The sequence below is a fragment of the Ranitomeya imitator genome, chromosome 1 (assembly GCF_032444005.1).
Source record: "Ranitomeya imitator isolate aRanImi1 chromosome 1, aRanImi1.pri, whole genome shotgun sequence".
NCBI classification, from domain to species: Eukaryota; Metazoa; Chordata; class Amphibia; order Anura; family Dendrobatidae; genus Ranitomeya; species Ranitomeya imitator.
In genome coordinates this window covers 1,154,990,694-1,155,005,566 of record NC_091282.1, presented here as the reverse complement: position 1 = coordinate 1,155,005,566, position 14,873 = coordinate 1,154,990,694, and positions in this window count along the sequence as shown.

The following is a 14,873-nucleotide window of genomic DNA, read 5'->3' as shown; positions in this document are numbered from 1 at the left end:
AACAAGGAAACTTCAGTTGATTTGGCTGATTGTATGTATTGCGGAAGACTGATGGTCTAATGGACACAAGGAACTCACAGAGAACCTCACAGAGACTCTTTAACAATATTAAATGTATGAGTTATGTAAATAAATAAGCTATAATTTATTCTTAAAACACACATATTAATATGTTAATAAAAATGTCTATATCATAACATATATATACACATATATTAGAATCATCCCCTCATATTAATCCCTCAATAGAAATAGGATTAGAAGGGACAGAAGGTCTGACCCACAAGTATAATCTGAATAGATATACAGCAGTACTGGTATCCCATGATATACATAGGATAAGCCATGTATTTCGTGAAGTAAGGTTATATTGCAGGCCTTAGTGGCAGGAAGGAACAAAAAAGGAAAGGTAGACCAGATAATAAAAAGAAGGGATATGTTAAAGAAGTGGTTAATCTCTGTTCTATTCCTTAAACTGAATAAAATATGAAGAAAATAGTCTTAAGTAAGAAGGACCTATGTACCAGTTGGTTATCATCTGTATCTATGCATAGACATTTTTATGTTGTCATGATTAAGGGAGCTTAGTCTCCAGAAACGCGTTGAGATTCTTACCCATATGGTTTGTGCTGAAGTTTGTATCCTCCATGTTTAAGTTTGTGAATAAAGAAAACTTTTTTTCACGGATTCGGTTAAGCTGGATATTTTCTTCTTATAGGCATTCTTATGGCCCGATGTTCTCTCCACAATTCCCAGAAATTAGTTAAGGACAAATTGTTTATTCCAAATTCTACCGACACCAACGTCTCCTGAAACAAAAATAAAATAAAAAAACACAATATTCCTTACCTGTCCGCAGAGAAGATAATCCATAATGTCCCACAATGATCCTGTTGACTTTGGGAGCAGTCACTGATGTGAATGCCCTCAAAGACAGCTAGCGATACACTGACAGGAAGTAATCACTCCCGCAGTGTATCACTGAGCTGCCGTTAGAAAGTTGTCACGCAGCGGTGGTGTAAGTGACAGCTCTGGAGCTGACAAGCTGATGAACTCAGGTGAACTCTCTCATGGTAGCTCAGTGATACACTTCAGGAGAGATAATCTCCTGTCAATGTATCGCCGGCTGCTGGGTATAGCAGCCACATGTCCCAATGTGACTGTTCTACATGTGAGATCGCCATGGGACACTCTGGATTACCTGGACTATGGCGTGCAGGTGAGTATATGTTGGTTTATTATTTAAAACATTTTTCAAAGTTTTATTTGAACATGTATGTAATTATTTAACTTCTTCTTTACTGCGAGCACAGGCGCCGGCAAATGAGACTATGTCTCCCATCAGCAGCATCTGCTGTCACTGTTATCAGTGACAGCAGATGTAGCCCGATGGGAGCAGTAGTCTCATCAGCCCATGTCTGCTGTCCTGCGGTAAGCTTTTTACCGCAGGTCACTTCTGCGGGTCACAGTGTCTCTGCAGGGTCATGACCCCACAGCGCTCTGACCGACAGTCTTACCGGTGGTTGCGTTACTGCGGGTCACAGTCAGAGATGTGGGTCACGCTGACATCTGACAACATGACCCTGCAGCTCACCAGCGGTAGCATTACAACCAATAAGAACAACCGCGCATGTGTTTCCCATGCTGTCACACGATGACAGCTTTGTTAAACAACATAGGAAGCTGATAAAAAACACAAACAAAAATTCAGCAAATCTGCAAACATTTTATACCTGTGCTTTTGCTAACTCATTTTAAGTCAGTGGGTGAAAAACGCTGCACAAAGCACAAAGCACAAAGAACTGGCATGCGGCATGTGGAATTAGCTTGCATAAGGATTCCATAGCGTTTTTGGCCCATTTCTGGAAAAAATGCTGCAAATTGCATAAAAAATGCACTGTGCGCAAACAACCTAAGGATCATGATGAATCGGGGCTATTGTTCAATCATGAACATCTTTGCCTTTAATGCATACCTTGATTTAATTTGACTTGGCAGCAGCTGCCTGACACTTGTCACTAAGGTTGTGTTTGCTGTCAACTCATGCATCCAAGTTTATATATCTCAATGTAATATTAAATTATCCTCCTCTTCATTGATTACCTTGGCGAGTTTAATATCGCCAGTAAATAGTGAAATTTTACTCTTTTCATCCTTGGAGTGAGCTTATTCATGATTTTGGCTATGAACAGTTCCATGAATAAAGAATGGGATCTATTCCTCCTCCAAGAGCGACTTCTCCCAACCATCCAGGAATAATTTGCTGATGAACAATGCTTCTTCCAGCTTGATGGAGCACTGTGTCACAAAACAAAAGTGATGACTAAGTAGTTTGGTGAACAAAACATTGAAATTTTCAGTCCACAGTGAGGAAAGAACCCAGAATTCAATAAAATATTGTGAACCTTTGATCAAGAAAGCGAGAGGACAACCAAAACACAGAAATTGTGCTAAACTCCAAGCACTGATTAGGCAACAATGGATTGTAATCATACAAGATTTGGCCCAGAAGCTGATATCCAGCTGCCAGGAAGAAGAGGAAAAGTCTTGATAAACAAGGGTAAATGCTGAAAATATTGAGTCTTTGCATAAACTTGATGTATTTGGCAATACGAGTATATTCAGTAACCACAGAAATATCTGACTAAAAGATCTAAAAATACTAAAGCAACAAAGACAAAATTTGTGCCGGTCTCTTAACTTTTGGCCAAGACTGAACTCATTTTTGAGCAATTTTTATTCCATTGTTTTGGAGAGGTGACAGAAAAAATGCAATTCTAGCATTTTGATTTCTTCCTTCAAATTGTTTATCATGTAGGGTAAGTAATGTTATATTTTAAAATATCTGATTTTTAAAGATGCAGAACATTCAAATCTTCTTTTTGTAATATTTTATTGTTATTTTTATGTATGGAAACACTGGGTGAATTTTAAAATATTCTTTTACTTTTTGAAAAATGTTTCACATTTTTAGCCCCTTTTACTCTGAGATGGTTCAACTCCTTCATTGGAGTCCAGATGTGATTAAACTGATAGGACTTGATTTGGAATGGCACATACCAGGCTATATAATACCTCACAGCTCTGAGTGCATGTAAGACCAAATGAGAATCATGAGGTAAAAGGAACTGGCCAAGGAGCTCAGAGACAGGATTTTGGCAAGGCACAGAACTGGCCAAGGTTACAACAGATTTTCTGCATTACTCACGGTTCCTAAGAGCACAGTGGCCTCCATAATCCTCAAATGGAAGAAGTTTGGGAGCACCAGAAGTCATCCTAGACTAGAAGTCTAACTAGAGCCTTGGTGAGAGAGGTAAAGAAGAACCCCAAGATCACTGTGGCTCCAGAGATGCAGTAGGGGTATTGGAGAAAGTTCCGCAAAGTCAACTATCACTGCAGCCCTCCACCAGTCGCTTCTTTATGGCAGAGTGGCCCAACGGAAGCCTCTCCTCAGTGCAAGGCATATGAAAGCCTGCATAGAGTTTGCTAAAAACACATGAAGAACTTCTAGACTCTGAGAAATAAGATTCTCTGGTTTGATGAGATGAAGATAGACCTTTTTGGTGATAATTCTATGCGGTATGTGTGGAGAAAACCAAGCACTACTTATCACCTGCCCAATACAATCCCAACAGTGAAACATGGTGATGACAGCATCATGCTATGGGGGTGTTTTTCAGCTGCAGGAACAGGATGAATGGTTGCCATTGAAGGAAACATGTATGTGGTCAAGTACAGAGATATCCTGGATGAAAACCTCTTCCAGAGTGCTCTGGACCTCAGACTTGGCTGAAGGTTCACCTTCCAACAAGAAATGACCCTAAGCAAACAGCTAAAATAACAAAGTAGTGGCTTCAAAACAACTCTGTGACCATTCTTGACTGGTCCAGCCAGTGCCCTGACTTAAACACAAATGAGCATCTCTGGAGAGACCTGAAAATGGCTGTCCACCAACGTTCACCATCCAACCTGACGGGACTGGAGAGAATCTGCAAGGAAGAATGGTATATAGTGTTGAGCGATACCTTCCGATATCGGAAAGTATCGGTATCGGATAGGATCGGCCGATATTCAAAAAATATCGGATATCGCCGATACCGATACCCGATCCCAATGCAAGTCAATGGGACCAAAATATCGGAATTAAAATAAACCCTTTCTTGCCTTGTAGGTTCATTCTACATGAAGGAAAACAACTAAGAATAATGTAGGATGTATTGTGGGAGGTGGCGGAGACATTAAAGGCAATGAGGTTTAGCCCAATCAAATAGAATAGCATGTTTTTTTTTTTTTTTTAAGACGTTCGGAGTGAAAAAGATATTGAGTATGTAAATTTTTTTTTATTTTGTCAGATATTGATGTTTCACTATTCCACGCCCTTCCCCTTCTTTTTTTTTCTTTTTTTTTTTTACTTTTCCCACACTTTCATCTTCATCATCATCAGCATCTTTGACATCAACTTCTTCTTCACCTTATTCATCTTCTTCTTCATCTTCTACCTATTTTTTTTTTTTTATTACATTCTTCATATTCATTTTATTCAACTATTATTATTCTTCCTATTCTACATATTCTTTTTATTCCACTGTTATTATTCTTCCTATTCTACTTCTTCATCATATTCTCATTTGTGACAGGCATTCCCGTAGTTGTTATCTATAAAGGTTGGAAGATTACACCTTCCGTTCTGCCAGTCACAAAAGTTACATTTGTCCGCGTTCAGTTTGGCCTGCAGCATCAGGCTTTATCCAGGGGCACCACGAGGAGGAACGGACTCACCCCCATACACTGCTTAGTCTTCTTCTGCATATAATTTAGATAATATCTTTTGCTCTGATATTAAGTCTTATGCTTAATGTTCTTCTGCTCTTTGTTCTGCAGCCTCTTGTTCTTCTGCTTCTCGGTCTTCCATGTCGTCGTCTCCAGGGTCGTCGTCTCCAGTGTCGTCATCTCCGCCGTCGTCGTCTCAGCCGTCGTCGTCTCCGCCGTCGTCGTCGTCGTCGTCATCGGGGTGGTCTTCCGGGTCGTCGTCGTCGTCATCGGGGTGGTCTTCCGGGTCGTCGACTTTAGGGTCTTCAACTTGGAAATGTAGCAGAAGGTACAAGAAGGCTGAGAAAATGCCAAGAACCAGCTGATGGAACTGGAACTCGGATGGCTACCCGAAGGTTCAAGAGCCTATGGAACTACCGAGGACCAGCTGACGTTACTGGAACCCGGTTACTAAGCAGGAGGTACCCGTGCTAAAAAGCACTACCAAGGACCGCCTGACGTTGGCGGAACTCGGATACCCAGAAGGAGGCACCTAAGCCAAAGGCTCTGCCCGGAACCAGCTGACGGTACTGGAACCAGGATGGGGAGCAGAAGGTACAAGAGCAAAAGACACTGCCGAGAACCAGCTGACGGTACTGGAACCCGGATGGGTAGCCGTAGGTCCAAGAGCCAATGGAACTACCGAGGACCAGCTGACGTTACTGGAACCCGGTTACTAAGCAGGAGGTACCCGTGCCCGAAAGCACTACCAAGGACCACCTGACGTTGGTGGAACTTGGATACCCAGAAGGAGGCACCTAAGCCAAAGGCTCTGCCCGGAACCAGCTGACGGTACTGGAACCAGGATGGGGAGCAGAAGGTACAAGAGCAAAAGACACTGCCGAGAACCAGCTGACGGTGCTGGAACCAGGTGGTGGACCTGAAGGTCCACAGGAGAGGAGAGAACAGCTAGGCCGCGAGGCAGCCGCAGTTACCGAACCCCAACAGTCCTACAGGGGGAGCTGGGCCTACTGGCACTACAGAACCAGCCTTGACTACCAGTTCACGCAGCCCACATAGGAAGCTCCTAAACTGGAGGCACCCTGGAGTTGGCTAACCCGACCGCACCACGACGGGGCAAGCATAGGCGTCTCAGTGAGCTTGACACAACCCGGAAACAGCTGGCGGTGCTGAAACCAGGCTTGGCACGAGGGAGTACCTGTGTCAAGAACACTGCCGAGAACCAGCTGGCGGTGCTGGAACCCAGATGCGTTGCCCCAGTGTGCAAGAGCCAATGGCACGACCGAGGACCAGCTGACGGTGCTGGAACCCGGTTACTAAGCTGTAGGTGCCCGCGCTTAAAAGCACTACCAAGGACCGCCTGACGTTGGCAGAACTCGGATACCCAGGAGGAGGCACCTAAGCCAAAGGCTCGGCCCGGAACCAGCTGACGGTGCTGGAACCAGGTGGTGGACCCCAAGGCCCACAGGAGAGGAGAGAACAGCTAGGCCGCGAGGCAGCCGCAGTTACCGAACCTCAACAGTCCTACAGGGGGAGCTGGGCCTACTGGCACTACAGAACCAGCCTTGACTACCAGTTCACGCAGCCCACATAGGAAGCTCCTAAACTGGAGGCACCCTGGAGTTGGCTAACCCGACCGCACCACGACGGGGCAAGCATAGGCATCTCAGTGAGCTTGACACAACCCGGAAACAGCTGACGGTGCTGAAACCAGGCTTGGCACGAGGGAGTACCTGTGACAAGAACACTGCCGAGAACCAGCTGGCGGTGCTGGAACCCAGATGCGTTGCCCCAGTGTGCAAGAGCCAATGGCATGACCGAGGACCAGCTGGCGGTGCTGGAACCCGGTTACTAAGCTGTAGGTGCCCGCGCTTAAAAGCACTACCAAGGACCGCCTGACGTTGGCGGAACTCGGATACCCAGGAGGAGGCACCTAAGCCAAAGGCTCGGCCTGGAACCAGCTGACGGTGCTGGAACCAGGTGGTGGACCCCAAGGCCCACAGGAGAGGAGAGAACAGCTAGGCCGCGAGGCAGCCGCAGTTACCGAACCCCAACAGTCCTACAGGGGGAGCTGGGCCTACTGGCACTACAGAACCAGCCTTGACTACCAGTCCACGCAGCCCACATAGGAAGCTCCTAAACTGGAGGCACCCTGGAGTTGGCTAACCCGACTGCAACACGACGGGGCAAACATAGGCGTCTCAGCGAGTTTGACACACCCCGGAAACAGCTGACGGTGCTGAAACCAGGTTTGGCACGAGGGAGTACCTGTGACAAAAACACTGCCGAGAACCAGCTGGCGGTGCTGGAACCCAGATGCGTTGCCCCAGTGTGCAAGAGCCAATGGCACGACCGAGGACCAGCTGGCGGTGCTGGAACCCGGTTACTAAGCTGTAGGTGCCCGCGCTTAAAAGCACTACCAAGGACCGCCTGACGTTGGCGGAACTCGGATACCCAGGAGGAGGCACCTAAGCCAAAGGCTCGGCCCGGAACCAGCTGACGGTGCTGGAACCAGGTGGTGGACCCCAAGGCCCACAGGAGAGGAGAGAACAGCTAGGCCGCGAGGCAGCCGCAGTTACCGAACCCCAACAGTCCTACAGGGGGAGCTGGGGCTACTGGCACTACAGAACCAGCCTTGACTACCAGTTCACGCAGCCCACATAGGAAGCTCCTAAACTGGAGGCACCCTGGAGTTGGCTAACCCGACTGCAACACGACGGGGCAAACATAGGCGTCTCAGCGAGTTTGACACACCCCGGAAACAGCTGACGGTGCTGAAACCAGGTTTGGCACGAGGGAGTACCTGTGACAAAAACACTGCCGAGAACCAGCTGGCGGTGCTGGAACCCAGATGCGTTGCCCCAGTGTGCAAGAGCCAATGGCACGACCGAGGACCAGCTGGCGGTGCTGGAACACGGTTACTAAGCTGTAGGTGCCCGCGCTTAAAAGCACTACCAAGGACCGCCTGACGTTGGCGGAACTCGGATACCCAGGAGGAGGCACCTAAGCCAAAGGCTCGGCCCGGAACCAGCTGACGGTGCTGGAACCAGGTGGTGGACCCCAAGGCCCACAGGAGAGGAGAGAACAGCTAGGCCGCGAGGCAGCCGCAGTTACCGAACCCCAACAGTCCTACAGGGGGAGCTGGGCCTACTGGCACTACAGAACCAGCCTTGACTACCAGTTCACGCAGCCCACATAGGAAGCTCCTAAACTGGAGGCACCCTGGAGTTGGCTAACCCGACCGCACCACGACGGGGCAAGCATAGGCGTCTCAGTGAGCTTGACACAACCCGGAAACAGCTGACGGTGCTGAAACCAGGCTTGGCACGAGGGAGTACCTGTGACAAGAACACTGCCGAGAACCAGCTGGCGGTGCTGGAACCCAGATGCGTTGCCCCAGTGTGCAAGAGCCAATGGCACGACCGAGGACCAGCTGGCGGTGCTGGAACCCGGTTACTAAGCTGTAGGTGCCCGCGCTTAAAAGCACTACCAAGGACCGCCTGACGTTGGCGGAACTCGGATACCCAGGAGGAGGCACCTAAGCCAAAGGCTCGGCCTGGAACCAGCTGACGGTGCTGGAACCAGGTGGTGGACCCCAAGGCCCACAGGAGAGGAGAGAACAGCTAGGCCGCGAGGCAGCCGCAGTTACCGAACCCCAACAGTCCTACAGGGGGAGCTGGGCCTACTGGCACTACAGAACCAGCCTTGACTACCAGTTCACGCAGCCCACATAGGGAGCTCCTAAACTGGAGGCACCCTGGAGTTGGCTAACCCGACTGCAACACGACGGGGCAAACATAGGCGTCTCAGCGAGTTTGACACACCCCGGAAACAGCTGACGGTGCTGAAACCAGGTTTGGCACGAGGGAGTACCTGTGACAAAAACACTGCCGAGAACCAGCTGGCGGTGCTGGAACCCAGATGCGTTGCCCCAGTGTGCAAGAGCCAATGGCATGACCGAGGACCAGCTGGCGGTGCTGGAACACGGTTACTAAGCTGTAGGTGCCCGCACTTAAAAGCACTACCAAGGACCGCCTGACGTTGGCGGAACTCGGATACCCAGGAGGAGGCACCTAAGCCAAAGGCTCGGCCCGGAACCAGCTGACGGTGCTGGAACCAGGTGGTGGACCCCAAGGCCCACAGGAGAGGAGAGAACAGCTAGGCCGCGAGGCAGCCGCAGTTACCGAACCCCAACAGTCCTACAGGGGGAGCTGGGCCTACTGGCACTACAGAACCAGCCTTGACTACCAGTTCACGCAGCCCACATAGGAAGCTCCTAAACTGGAGGCACCCTGGAGTTGGCTAACCCGACTGTACCACGACGGGGCAAGCATAGGCGTCTCAGCGAGCTTGACACAACCCGGAAACAGCTGACGGTGCTGAAACCAGGCTTGGCACGAGGGAGTACCTGTGACAAGAACACTGCCGAGAACCAGCTGGCGGTGCTGGAACCCAGATGCGTTGCCCCAGTGTGCAAGAGCCAATGGCACGACCGAGGACCAGCTGGCGGTGCTGGAACCCGGTTACTAAGCTGTAGGTGCCCGCGCTTAAAAGCACTACCAAGGACCGCCTGACGTTGGCGGAACTCGGATACCCAGGAGGAGGCACCTAAGCCAAAGGCTCGGCCCGGAACCAGCTGACGGTGCTGGAACCAGGTGGTGGACCCCAAGGCCCACAGGAGAGGAGAGAACAGCTAGGCCGCGAGGCAGCCGCAGTTACCGAACCCCAACAGTCCTACAGGGGGAGCTGGGCCTACTGGCACTACAGAACCAGCCTTGACTACCAGTTCACGCAGCCCACATAGGAAGCTCCTAAACTGGAGGCACCCTGGAGTTGGCTAACCCGACCGCACCACGACGGGGCAAGCATAGGCGTCTCAGTGAGCTTGACACAACCCGGAAACAGCTGACGGTGCTGAAACCAGGCTTGGCACGAGGGAGTACCTGTGACAAGAACACTGCCGAGAACCAGCTGGCGGTGCTGGAACCCAGATGCGTTGCCTATTAAAGATTGTCTTCCTAGAGCCCCAACTAGCGGTGTTGGAGCTAAGGGTAAGCAGGGGGAGCAGAGTGTAGGCCGAAGCCTGCACTGGAGGCAGCTTTGTGTCTGCGTTGCGTTTGCAGGACACTTTGCCGGCTACACAGTGGGGGAACAGCTGGCATTGCTGAACCCGACTAACACAATGGCGTGTGTTTTTCTCTGTGCAGCTAGCACTTGCGGTCAAAAACTAGCGATGTTAGAGCCCGTGTTGAAGCAGGAGGAGGAGGAGAGGAGCAGAGTGTAGGCCGAAGCCTATTTGAACCAATTTCAAAGGAAACCTTTAACCCCCCCTCAGGTGTTCCAAAGTACAATAGACACACCTTGTGCAGTATTAATGCTGCACAAGTGAAAGGTTGCTCTATTAATTTGTCTACTTGCACACGCTGAATGAAAGACGTACACAATTTAGCCCATTCTACAGTCAAACTGTAGTGGATGCGTGACTTGGCTTTTTAAGGAGACGCAGCACAGGTGTCCCAAATAACGCCTTGGTGCTTGGCGCAGCTTCCTGAGCGTTGTTATTTGCTGTACAGGAGTCTGCGCTCTTGTGTTATCCCTTGGCAATGCCCTGTTAGAGCTGCCCGTCTTGTGACCTCATTTCATGTTGGCCGGTGCGGTTAACGATGGCCATAAATCCCAGACCCACAGTGCCTTTTCATAAAGTCACACTGCGGTGCTGTGATTCGTGGCCTTGAGCAGTAAATATTTTGGCCGCTCACACACGTCCTTACACCTGCTTCAGACTGGGCGGCCTCTGCTGATCCCTTCTCGCATGCCGCGGCCATGAGGCTGCACAGTCTGAAGAAGGTGGAAGGAGATGAGTTAAGACAGGTGAAGATATGCACTGCTCGTGCCCATCAATCACAGCCTCGCAGTCAAAATAAGACAACGAGGAGCATTGCTTCAGGCAGGGCGGACGCACAGGCGCAACAAGCCAACCAATGATGTCAGAAGACGGGAAGCGCTACCAAGGGGGGTGCTGCGTATCATTAGAAAGGAAAGTCACACCTCAGGGACAGTGGAATGGTCTCAATGAGACACATTTTGTACGTTTTGAGTTCCACGTGGGCAAGGACAAAAAGTCAGCCACCTTGTACAAATGCAGCAGTACTGCTGTACAAGGTGGCTGTTATACATAGAAACACCTGGGGGTGGGGGGCAGGCTCCCTTCAATTTCAGTTCATGTGCCTGCGTGGCATTTGCAGGACACGTTGCCAGCTACACAGCAGGGGAACAGCTGGCGGTGCTGAACCCCACTAACACATTGGCTGGTGTTTTTCTCTGTGCAGCTAGCATGTCCGGGCAGAAACTTTCGTTGTTTGAGCCCAGGGTCAGCAGGAGGAGGAGAGGAGCAAAGTGTAGGCCGAAGCCTGCACTGGTGGCAGCTTTTGTTCAGTTGTGCCAGCGTGGCTTGTGCTGGACACGATGCCGACTACACAGCAGGGGAACAGCTGGCGGTGCTGAACCCCACGAACACATTGGCTGGTGTTTTTCTCTGTGCAGCTAGCATATCCGGGCAGAAACTGGCGTTGTTTGAGCCCAGGGTCAGCAGGAGGAGGAGAGGAGCAAAGTGTAGGCCGAAGCCTGCACTGGTGGCAGCTTTTGTTCTGTTGTGCCAGCGTGGCTTGTGCTGGACACGTTGCCGACTACACAGCAGGGGAACAGCTGGCGTTGCTGAACCCCACTAACACATTGACTGGTGTTTTTCTCTGTGCAGCTAGCAGTTCCGGGCAAAAACTAGCGGTGTTTGAGCCCAGGGTCAGCAGGAGGAGTAGAGGAGCAGAGTGTAGGCCGAAGCCTAGTTGAACCAATTTCAAAGGTTACCTTTAACCCCCCCCCTCAGGTGTTGCAAGGTACAAGAGCCACACCTTGAACAGCATTAATGATGCACAAGTCAAAGGTTGCTCTATTTAATTTTGCTCCTTGCACACGCTGAATTAAACACGTACACTATTTAGCCCATTATACTGTCAAACAGTAGTGGAGGCGTGACTACTAGTCTTTTTAAGGAGACGCAGCACAGGTGTACAAATTTACACCTAGGTGCTGTGCGCAGATTCCTTACCGTTGTTATTTGCAGTACAGGAAACTGCGCTCTTGTGTTATCCCTTGGCAATACCCTGTTAGTGCAGGCCGTCTCATGACCTCATTTCATGTTGGCCGTTGCGGTTAACGATGGCCATAAATCCCAGACCCACAGTGGCTTTTCCTAAAGTCACACTCCGGTGCTGGGATTCGTGGACTTGTGCAGTAAATATGTTCGCCGCTCACACATGTCCTTATACCTGCTTCAGACTGGGCGGCCTCAGCTGATCCCTTATCGCATGCCGCGGCCATGAGGCCGCACAGTCAGAAGAAGGCGGAAGGAGGGGAGTGAAGACAGGGGAACATATGCACTGCTCGTGCCCATCAATCACACCCTCGCAGTCAAAATATATGAGACAACGGGGGGCGTTGTGTCGGGCAGGGGGGACGCACAGGCACAGCCAGCCAACCAATGATGTCAGGAGACGGGCAGCGCTAACAATGGGGGTGCTGCGTGTCATTAAAAAGGAAAGTCACACCTCAGGGACATTGTAATGGTCTGTAATGAGACACATTTTGTACTTGTTGAGTTCCACGTGTGCAAGGAGAAAAAGTCAGCCACCTTGTACAAATGCAGCAGTACTGCTGTACAAGGTGGCTGTTATACATAGAAACACCTGGGGGGGTGGGGGGCAGGCTCCCTTCAATTTCAGTTCATGTGCCTGCGTGGCGTTTGCAGGACACGTTGCCAGCTACACAGCAGGGGAACAGCTGGCGGTGCTGAACCCCACTAACACATTGGCTGGTGTTTTTCTCTGTGCAGCTAGCATGTCCGGGCAGAAACTGGCGTTGTTAGAGCCCAGGGTCAGCAGGAGGAGGAGAGGAGCAATGTGTAGGCCGAAGCCTGCACTGGTGGCAGCTTTTGGTCAGTTGTGCCAGCGTGGCTTGTGCTGGACACGATGCCGACTACACAGCAGGGGAACAGCTGGCGGTGCTGAACCTCACTAACACATTGACTGGTGTTTTTCTCTGTGCAGCTAGCAGTTCCGGGCAAAAACTAGCGGTGTTTGAGCCCAGGGTCAGCAGGAGAGGAGCAGAGTGTAGGCCGAAGCCTAGTTGAACCAATTTCAAAGGTTACCTTTAACCCCCCTCAGGTGTTGCAAGGTACAAGAGCCACACCTTGTGCAGCATTAATGCTGCACAAGTAAAAGGTTGCTCTATTTGTTTTGCTCCTTGCACACGCTGACTAAAACACGTACACTATTTAGCCCATTATACTGTCAAACAGTTGTGGAGGCGTGACTTGTCTTTTTAAGGAGACGCAGCACAGGTGTCAAAATTTGCACCTAGGTACTGGGCGCAGATTCCTGAGCGTTGTTATTTGCTGTACAGGAGTCTGCGCTATTGTGATCCCTTGGCCATGCGCTGTGAGTGCTTCCTGTCTTCTGACCTCATTTCATTTCGGCCGTTGCGGTTAGCGATGGACATGAATCCCAGACCCACAGTGTGTTTTCAAAAAATCACACTGCGTGGCTGGGATTCGTGGCCTTGTGCAGTAAATAGGTTTGCCGCTTACACATGTCCTTACACCTGCTCCAGACTGGGCGGCCTCAGCTGATCCCTTATCGCCTACCACGGCCAGGAGGCCGCACAGTCTGAAGAAGGCTGAAGGAGATGAGTTAAGACAGGCGAACATATGCACTGCTCGTGCCCATAAACCACACCCTCGCTGACAAAATAAATATGACAACGAGGGGCGTTGTTTCTAGCAGGGCGGATGCACAGGCGCAGCCAGCTAACCATGATGACAAAAGACGGGAAACGCTACCAAGGGGGGTGCTGCGTATCATTAGAAAGGAAAGTCACACCTCAGAAACAGTGGAATGGTCTCAATGAGACACATTTTGTACGTGTTGAGTTCCACGTGGGCAAGGAGAAAAAGTCAGCCACCTTGTACAAATGCAGCAGTACTGCTGTACTAGGTGGCTGTTATACATAGAAACACCTGGGGGGGTGGGGCCAGGTTCCCTTTAATTTCAGTTCATGTGCCTGCGTGGCGTTTGCAGGTCATGTTGCCGGCTACACAGCAGGGGAACAGCTGGCGTTGCTGAACCCCACTAACACATTGGCTGGTGTTTTTCTCTGTGCAGCTAGCACTTCCGGGCAAAAACTAGCGGTGTTTGAGCCCAGGGTCAGCAGGAGGAGGAGAGGAGCAGAGTGTAGGCCGAAGCCTGCACTGGTGGCAGCTTTTGTTCTGTTGTGCCAGCGTGGCTTGTGCTGGACACGTTGCCGACTACACAGCAGGGGAACAGCTGGCGGTGCTGAACCCCACTGACACATCACCTAGTGTTTTTTCTGTGTAGACAACACTTCCAGGTGGCAACTGACAGTGTTGAAACCCAGGGAATCAAAGAGGAGTAGAGTGTAGGCCGAAGCCTGCAGTGGAGCAAGTTGAAAGGGAACCTTTAACCCCCCCCCAGGCATTTGTTGCTGAAAGAGCCATCTTGTACAGCAGTAATACTGCACATGGAAAATGGTGGCTCCGAAAATTATGCTCCTTGCAAACGCTGAAGTACACACTCATATAATGTGTCCCCTCACACCGTCAAACCATCCCGGAAGTGGGACTTTCCTTTGTAATGTGACACAGCACAGCCGTCATTCCAACCCCCTTGGTGCCGGGCGCCACCTCCTCAACGTTGTTTGGTTCTGTCACGGAGCCCGCGCTGTAATGTTATCCCTTGGCCATGCACAGTTAGCGGTGCCCGTCTTCTGACATCATGTAGGTGTCAGGCTGGCAGTGCCTGTGCGTCCAAGCTGCCCGAGATCCAACCTTGCAGTGTCATCTAATGTAGTCCCACTGCGGGCCAGGGATCCATGGGCATGCGCAGTGCATATCATCGCCTCTCACTCACCTCCTTCCTGCTTCTTCAGACTGTGCGGCGTCACGGCCGTGGCATGCTATTAGGGATCAGCTGACGCCGCCTAGTCTGAAGAAGCGTGAAGAAGGGGAGTGAGAGGCTAGTATATGCACTGCG